Source organism: Coptis chinensis, chromosome 2 (assembly GCF_015680905.1).
Source record: "Coptis chinensis isolate HL-2020 chromosome 2, ASM1568090v1, whole genome shotgun sequence".
Taxonomy (NCBI): domain Eukaryota; kingdom Viridiplantae; phylum Streptophyta; class Magnoliopsida; order Ranunculales; family Ranunculaceae; genus Coptis; species Coptis chinensis.
This window is the reverse complement of record NC_141457.1, coordinates 8,230,072-8,238,070: the sequence shown is the minus strand read 5'-3', so window position 1 is coordinate 8,238,070 and position 7,999 is coordinate 8,230,072.

The window sequence follows — 7,999 nt, the reverse complement described above, 5'->3', positions numbered from 1 at the left end:
GTTCGCTTCAACAGACTTTTCGTCCACTTCTGCTCCTCTGATTGGGTCAAGGCTTGGACCATTGGAAAGCTCTTTCCGAGACGGTCGTTTTGACATAAGGTAGGCCCAATTCCGAGGTCTGAGTCCAAAGATATGGCATTCGGAAGTTCTGCTGACTGTTGCTCCTTTATCTCGCTAAAGTGGCACATTTCTGCACATAATGGACTTTGAAGCCTGAAATGCATAAAAACACGTGTCGATATTAACTCTTACTTATTATTCACATAATTGGTCTAACAAGATGATTATTAAGGGGTTAAAACTACAGTTTTGGGCTCTTATCAAACCACCCCCAAAACAAACATTTTGCTTGTCCTCAAGCAAAGATGAGAAATTAGAATAAGTGACCAAAAATGGAGTTCTAACTACTCTCGTTTACTGAGTCGCGATTGCATTGACCATATGCAACAAGGCCTTAAACCACTAGGAATTCCCTAGTGGGCCGAGTTATAGCCTCGTGAGAGAGTTTTCCGATGAAGGTACTCACAAACTTCATCTATACTTCAACGACTAAGAAATAAAACTATTGTTTTCTCATTCATGTCTCAACTATCTATACATCTCACTAGTAAATACATAAGAATAACCCAAATCAGAACCCTAAGCTAATATATGCATAATAATCAATCATCTAAAATAAACATATAACAATGAGTAATACTATGAAATGTAATAGCGAGTCCGTTTAAAAACTTCGAATAAGCGTCCTTAAGTAGGTCCTCACATAAATGTCAAGACAAAACCACTCTGATTTTTCCACTCAAGTTTATTTGCTCCATTAATGCGATTGGGCACACTTTACCTTACAATCTCAATGACAACAAGGAAGCGGAGTCGATCAAACACATCTGCCACTTACTATCACACTAACCTATTCCTAATTAAGCTTTAGAGGTCTTTATTAGGTGTTGGGGATTAGGAGATGGTTTAAGAAGGAAGGAAATGGATATTCAAAAAGGACAAGTCTGAGATAATAGAGTCTTCATATTATGTAACTAGAGAAACCTTGTTATTTACTTTTGCTTCTACACTTTGTTTCCATCCTTAGCCATATTTTTCTTTTTCTTTTCTTTGGCTTTTGACTCCCTTTTATTCTATTTTTGGAGTTTTGATTTATTTCTATTTTTTTCTTTTTCTTTGGATGGAAACTTCTTTTCTTTATTTCCTGAAGCAACTAACTAATTTTTGTTTACACAGGTTTTTCTCTTTTTCTTTCTTCCTCATTCTATTCTCAGACTTATTCTAAAATGGGTAGGTTGATTTATTCTCTCTTTTTTTTTTTTTTATTTTGTTTTTGTTTTGTAACAGGGTAAAGGAATTGTGGTTTATGGAAGGCTAAAGGAAGGCTCAGAGGGGCGACTAGCGGAAAATAATTCATAGGTTTGAATTTTTGGCTATATCGATCCAAAGAGGGCCTAAATTCTCGCTTAGGATATGGCATAGTGATCAAGCAAGTGGACGTGTGATTTCTCTATCCGGATTTTACTTCTCCCTTGTGTCATTTCTCAAATGTTTAAACTCATATAAGGCTTTAGGCTATATTCTCACAGGATTTTGTAGAATAAGTACTCTAGCCTAGATTTCTAAACTTCATCGCTAACAATCATAGATACTCATGTAATAAATTTATAGATAGATGCAAAGATTATTACCTACATATTAACCTAAGTTTCTAACAATTATTATTAAATGCAAAAGCTATGTGAGACTTCTAAATTGTTAAGAGCATAGAGAAAGAAAACAATACCAATATTCCTAAGTGTATAGCATATATATATATATATATATATATATATATTTTTATTTATATTTTTGAATTTTTGAAATTTTAACTAGAAAACAAGTGCATATTATACATATCTATATCCTAACAGATGCCTTAATAACACGTGTTTCTATGCCCCCCCCAAACAAGAAGCATGCTTTGTCCTCAAAGCATTTAAATAAAGAGGGTAGGAAAAATACCATTGAAAGCGTGAAATTCGGAACATCCGCAAAACAAAGTTAAAACATACAAATATAGTAATAAAAAACCGACGCTAACTCTATAAGAGTTCCACCCATTATGGGGTTAACAATTAAATTGCTTGGGACATAAGCGGACACTAACTAAAAACTTACCTGCGGCATTTTACTCGTTTCCTCCTCCTCCTCTTCTATATGAGGTTCTTTTCGCATCCCGCCATGCCATAACAAATTGCCACGCCTTCCGTGGTGTATCATCAACTAGTGCTAACCTCTAGTGTTATTTGGTCCGATGGGGTGTAAGGGGGCAACCAAATGTGGTTGCACACCTGCCATCCCGACCAAGTCATGGCTCGGAATGATCTTACCACCACGATTGGTGGGTCTCATGATTTCGACCCTTTCCCGATCGGTAATCGTGTCTGTGAGAATATGGGTAGGCAAAGCCAATCATAACAAACCAAGGCGAGGCATAAGAAGGTACTTATGCCTCAAGGTATGGCCTCGCTTCAGAGTAAAGACTAAAACTTCGGGGAATGTCATACCGACGGCGTCCCTCGGCTAAAGCAAGGAAAACGTCACCAGGCGATATTATTGGCGTATAAACCGCCGTTCCCCTAGAATGTTCATCATGATGAACAACATGGTTATTACTACATTCAGCGATAGGCTACTTCGAGGCGATGTTATATTGGTCTTGGTCCATGATACGAAACACCCTCCCCATAATACTCATGGAAATAGGCATATTCATATAGGTATGAGTTATCATCATATATCCCCACGTGTACATAGTGGTCGGTAATGGCAACCCGAAACCAAAAGCTATCAATTGCTTCTTGAATTTCATAGTCGTGCCATCAATAGCAAGGGAAAATTTTTGTTCTCCTTCTTGGGTACAATAAAAAGTAATATTATTATAGAAGAATTCAGTTAGCTTAGGTGAAAAGAATCGTCATCACTCACGAGAAGATGCCGCCATCCTAATCGCATCGATCCGCCGCGGAACGATGCTCCATAGGTATCGGTTCCCATCAAGTCTTCAAATGACTGTTCGGGGAATCACTATAGGAGGTGTCATCTCAAAACTACTCAGTAGAACAGCTGCGAAAACACGGAAGAAACCTCGGAAAATCGGAATTTCACGCGGCTTACTTCAAGGAGGGCGCTGGCGCTGTATAAGGTGGCCTTGAGTCGCTCTTAGGTTTTGGTATTACGGTGTTTGAGCGAATCGCGCTCTGCTTGAAGCGCGCCAGTGCGCTCTGAGATTTTTTCGATTTACAGTGTTTTAGGGCGAGTCGCTCTGCTTGAAGCTTGAAGCGGGCCGGACAAAAAAAATTTATGGAAGTGTATAGAGCAGCGCCAGCTTAATCGATAGCGCGCTAAATCGTAAAATCTTGAAAGTTGTTTACAAGAAAAACAAAATTGAAAAAGCTTGGAGTGAAAGGTGAGAGATGATTGTGGGGTGTAGTGTGGGTTGTGAGTGTAGAATGATGGAAGTTTAAATAGGTTCTGGGTTTCCAAAACGAATCGGCAAGTTGCCAAATTGTTTTAAGGCAATTTCCGGAAATAGAAAACTGCCAAACCCGAAAACGGAAACTAACCATAGTTTTGATTTCCTAACAACTCTGGTATCTTTTAAACTTGGTTTAGAATAGTAACTTCTAAACTCTCCTACATATCATGCTACCACTACAAAAAATCATAGATATGCCGATATCGGCCTAATTTCCAACTTTGACTCCAAGACATGCTTACGAAAGATGATCAAAATAAATTATATTAAAATAATATGAAATCCAAGCAATCTAAAACAAACAACTTAATATTTAAATCTAACTACTGAAATAAAATTCCACTAACAAAACAATAAAAACAATGAAATAACAGGACACAACTGATGGTGAACACCTAGGCGTGTGAAGAAGATGGTCCCTGAGATGGAGACTGGTTCTGTGGTGAAGAATGGCTTGAGCCATCTGGCCTACGGTGACGACGCTCATGCCTCTCAGACTCAGCTGAGACAGACTCATCCACGAGTGGCATACGTCGTAGCATCTCTATCCTGAACAAGCGCTGTGCTTCCATCTCGATCTTGAGTCGCGATCTTGGGCTTGGTGATTACGGGATATATAATCTCCAAGTTAGACAAGATATCTTCGACCCCTTTCGAGCATTTCAACTCTCGTCCGGAAGTTCGTTTGCTTATTTCAATTACAATTTGTCTATGTCGGATATCTTCACAGATATCGATAACGCATCGCAAAACCGGTTTGCGACATTATCATTCGTTCTAAATTAGAAGTTTGACTATCGAAATTATCCTCAACCAACCATGTCATATCTTCGCCTTCATTATTCGACTCAACTTTATTCTCTGCGGACAACGGCCAAGTCTCTTGGATGCATTCCTTATAAATACTTGCATTAGAATGCAATTTGATCTTAATAGGAGCAGATTTAGCGGCGGCTCTAAATGAGAGCATAATCTTAGTGATCAATCACGGGAAGAGAGCCATGCTCTTTCCCACTCCTCTAATCACATTCAAAATTACATCGAGGATGCAGAAGTTACACTCATTCGTTTGCAAAATCCGAGCGTCGCGGTTAATCGAAGTCCGATGTTGCGACTTTGTCTTTGCCGAGGGCGTTCCTACCAATCCACCGAGCTCTGGCCCGGTTGATTGGTTCTCGAAATCGTCCCCGCGACGCGCAATGAGATATCGTATTGTATTCACCCTCTATGACCGTATCTTTCATCAAAACAGGAACTGCAGATATCGATTCCTGAATGGTCGTATCTAGGTTGGTTACGGTGATTCCTAATAGCTCGACCAACAACAACCTCCGTTACTTCCTCCTCGTTCTCGCTATCCTAATGAAAATCCTATTTTCCTCCAATTCGTTTCTTATAAAACTGTTCTACCAAATCATAGTGATAGAACTCCTCATTTTAATACCACGTCTCTTCCAATCCCTCTTAATCATATTGGCGTCGTAAAATGGTGCGAAATGGTCGGCCTCAAACGCGTGCTCTGGCAACATTCTTCGTCGTAGCGCCATTGGAGTTTCTTAGATAAATAATGGTTTTTGTAGCCTGTGGGGGAGGCGAGTTTGATAAAAAACAACGAGAAACAATGGTGGTGGTTACGGTGGCAGGTTTGAAAACTTGAATTGGTGGGTGTTTTCTTGGTGGAAACGGTTGGAGATTGTGTTGGTGTTTCACAAAGGGCGTGTTTGGTCTTTCTATTTTGATGTATTCTATTTTTATTTTTATTTTTATTTTTATTTTGGTTGCTAGGGTTTGAATTTTAAATTTGTGACAAGCGGTTGGAGAAGATGAACTCGCGATTGGGTTTTTGGAAAGGGAGGCGCGGGCGCGAGTTGGCCCAAAGCCCAATTCGATTTTTCGACTTTCGTCGATTTTCAGCGCAACTTCAAACTAAATTTCCCGCTTCGTTATCTGTCCGATTTTTGCGAATGAGATATGGAAATGATCAGGAGAGAATTTCCAATCCAATGATCTATAAACTACTCTATTCCGATCGTGGGTGACATATAAGATAGTGGAAAACGCCTCGAAGTGCGTGCATGACGTAAGTTATGCGAACAAATGAACACTAAATTAGATAACGTCAACCCCAATGAACTATACTAATGGACCTAAGCAACGCCAAAGGGAGGTTCGAGCAATCCGGATGCAAGGATCGACTGCCCACCCCCAAACAAATTTTTAAACACAAAATTTGTTTACAACGTGGGTCTTTTAAAGTCAGATTCCCAAGACTTGTTGGATTGCTATGTTTATGATTTTTAAGAATTTTTATTTTATTTTTATTTGTTTATTATAAGAAACACGAAAAACAATAAATACATAATTCACTCCATAGAGGAACATGACTCAAAAATCCGAGAAAACATGCAAGAGTGGAAAACGTGAACTATGTGAACTGTGGACTTAGGATCCGGTACTTATAGCCACACACTCCATAGGGAGGGCCCGGTTACCTTAATGGTGCACTTACCATTAAATGAAAGTGAAAGGAAGTACACCAATGACAAGGGTCATTCCTCATATATAGGGTCCTGTAAAAGGACTTCCTCTATATCAGGGGACAAAAGTTCGTGAAAATGTTTTAATCGTTGACCGTTAACTTGAAAGGTACTATTGTCCTTGGGATTTACCAAGGTAATTGCCCGTAAGGGGTGACTTGATAACGAGAAAAGGACCGGACCAACGGGTTTTAGTTTCCACAGGAAAATATGTAGGCGGGGAGTTGTAAAGCAAAACCTTTTGTCCGACCACAAACTCTTTCGCGCCAAGATATGCTTATCATGAACCGCGTTTCATGTTAGCTTTATAATCCTTGGCGAGATCATAAGAATCGCCACGGTTTCTTCAAGCTCATTTAATTGTAACTTCGTTTAACACCGCCTCATCAATATTGTAGTTAAGGCTTTTATAGCCCACGAGCCGCGGTGCTCTAATTCAACGGGCAAATGACATGGTTTCCCAAATACAAGTCTAAAGGGAGACATACCTATAGGAGTTTTGAAAGCAGTTCTATATGCCCATAAGGCATCCGATAGGCGCCGACCCGATCTTTCCTATCGGGGTTTCTTGTTGTTTCTAAAATCTTTTTGATTTCCTATTAGAAACTTCTACTTGGCAGCTAGTTTGTGGATGATAAGGAGTTGCAACTTTGTGTGTAACTCCATACTTTTTCACTAGGGATGCAACAACTCTGTTGCAAAATGTGTTCCACCAACACTAATGATGGCTTTAGGAATGCCAAACCCACCGAGAAAATATATTCTTTAATAAAAATACCACGGTCTTATGGTCATTGCTCACGGCAAGCTAGGGCCTCTATCCATTTAGACCGTAGTCCACGGCAACTAGAATATAAATATAACCGTGGGAAACGAGGGAAAGGGCCCATGAAATCAATACCCCAAACATAAAAATTTCTACTATCAAGATTGGATTTAATGGCATCATATTACGCCATTGATTAAGCCCAAGTTGTTGGCAAATCGAATACACGTCTTGCAATGCACTTGGGCATCCTTAAAAAGGGTAGGCCAATAAAATCCACATTGAAGAACTTTAGCGGCTGTTTTCATTCCGCTAAAGTGGCCACCACACTCTTTGTCATGGCAGAACGATAGAACTTCATTATATTCCCACCGGGAATGCAAATCACGAATAATCGATCCGCACAATACTTAAAAAGGTAGGGCTCATCCCAGTAGTATAACTTGACTCTGGCCAAGAACTTCTTACGTTCATTTCTTGTCCAATTATAAGGCATAACATCAGCCACTAAATAATTTACGATGTCCGCATACCATGGTGATGAAAAAATAGCATACAGATGCTCATCAGGAAAAGAGTCCGGTATGGACTCAGAATCACTACTATCGTCATTTGTAAGTCTAGATAAGTGGTCGGCAACTACGTTTTCGACCCTCTTTTTTATCCTTTATTTCTAATGTGAACTCTTGCGGGAGAAGAATCCATCGGATTAATCTACGCTTAGCATCCTTCTTTGCAAGAAGGTACCTAAGTCTTTGCATGGTCCGTGTAAACTAAAGTTTTAGAACCAACCAAATAAGGGACGAAATTTATCTAAAAGCATAAATGACAACTAAGAATTCTTTTTCAGTAGTTGTGTAATTCCGTTGAGCATCGTTTAATGTTTTACTAGCATAATAAATAACGATGGACTTATTATCTAGTTTACGTCCCAAGACGGCACCAACCTGCATAGTCACTAGCATCACACATGAGTTCGAAGGTTTAGACCAATCGAGGTCAGATAATAGGTGCGATGGTTAGGGTGGCTTTTAAGGTTTCAAAAGCCATTTCTGATTAAAATTAAAATCAAAGATTGCATCCTTCAAAAGCAGGTTAGTTAAAGGCCTAGCTATTTTCGAAAAATCTTTAATGAAACGCCTATAAAACCCCCGCATGGCCTAGAAAGGCTCTAAT